At 39.0% G+C, this 1,450-nt stretch overlaps 1 pseudogene; it reads right to left on the reverse strand.

The window, feature by feature from the left end:
• Positions 1 to 510: 510 nt before the first annotated feature.
• Positions 511 to 609, reverse strand: LOC132275576 (small nucleolar RNA R71; annotated as a pseudogene).
• Between the last annotated feature and the right edge of the window lie 841 nt (positions 610 to 1,450).

Below are 1,450 nucleotides of genomic sequence, written 5' to 3' on the forward strand. Positions count from 1 at the left end.
AGGCATGCCAAGGCTATTTGTTCATCCACCACAACAACAAGGCCAAGTTCCATTGGGAATGCCAAGGCCAATCTATGCTCCACCACATCCCATTATTCAAGGCAATCAAGGTGCCCATGTTGCACCTCCAATTGCTAATCCTCCCCTTGCTTTAAGAGATCACCATATGCCTAATGAATATAATGCACCCACATGCATTCAATTACCACCATTTAGAGCACACCACTATGAAATCAAGCCACAAACCATTCAAATGCTTCCTAACTATCATGGACTTCCAATTGAAGAACCTTACAAGCATTTGGATGAGTTTCTTGAAGTATGTTCCACCGTAAAATATACAGGCATGCTGGAAGAGGTCTTAAGGCTTAAACTTTTTCCATTCACCCTTAAAGATAAGGCAAAATATTGGTTTAACAATCTTAGGCCTTTTTCAATAACTTCTTGGGCGGAAATGCAACAAGAGTTCTTGAAGAAGTACTATCCAGTTTCTAAGACCAATGCCATGGGAACCTCAATTAGAGAATTTTCACATGGGGATGGAGAAACATTTCATGAGGCATGGGAACGCTTTAATGAATTGCTTAGGAAGTGTCCACATCATGACATGCCCAAATGGCAATTAGTTCAATATTTCTTTGAGAGCTTATTGGATAATTACAAGGGCATGGTTGATGCTTCCATGGGTGGCTCTTACATTGATAGACATGAGGATGACTTGTGGCGTCTTTATGAGAGCAAGAGTGAAAATTCTTTGCATTGTACTTTATCTTCGAAGAATAGTAGAAATTCTAGTGGTAGGAAGAGTGTTGGCTTACATTAAGTCGACCACTCTAATGAAATTGCCGCCGAGATGAAATCATTATCTCAAAGGTTTGATCAATTTTTGATCAACCAAAACTCGGCGAATCAAGTATCTTCCTTCCCTAACCATTCTCATCATGTATCTAATCAGACATGTATGACTTGTTCAAGTGTTTTACATTCTACTTCCAATTGTCCCTATGGATATGTGCAAAGTGAGCATTATGAACAAGCAAATGATGTTTTTACTAATCAAGGGAACAATCCTTATGGAAATCATTATAATCCTAGTTAGAGGAATCACCCGAATTTCTCTTGAAAAAACCAAGGGGAGGGCTCAAACTCTTCCCAAGGCGGTTTTCAAGGAAAGTACATTCCACCTCCAATGCAAGGCCAAGGTTCCTAAGGTTTTAGATCATCATACCAATCACAAGAAAACCAATTTTTAAATTCTCATTTTCCTAATCAATCATATTCCCAAGGAAATGTTAGAAGTCCCGTTTTTGAAGAGAAAATTTTGACCGCTTTGGGCACTTTAGAGGCAAGCACACAATTACTTCATTCTCACTCTTAATCCATTGCTAAGCTAGAAACCCAAGTAGGGCAAATAGCTAGTACTTTGCATGCTAGAGAGAAAGGAAAAATG

This window comes from Cornus florida, unplaced genomic scaffold, assembly GCF_030987335.1.
Source record: "Cornus florida cultivar Cherokee Brave unplaced genomic scaffold, ASM3098733v1 CherokeeBrave_3.0.0_Hap2_Chr09, whole genome shotgun sequence".
In the NCBI taxonomy this organism is placed as follows: domain Eukaryota; kingdom Viridiplantae; phylum Streptophyta; class Magnoliopsida; order Cornales; family Cornaceae; genus Cornus; species Cornus florida.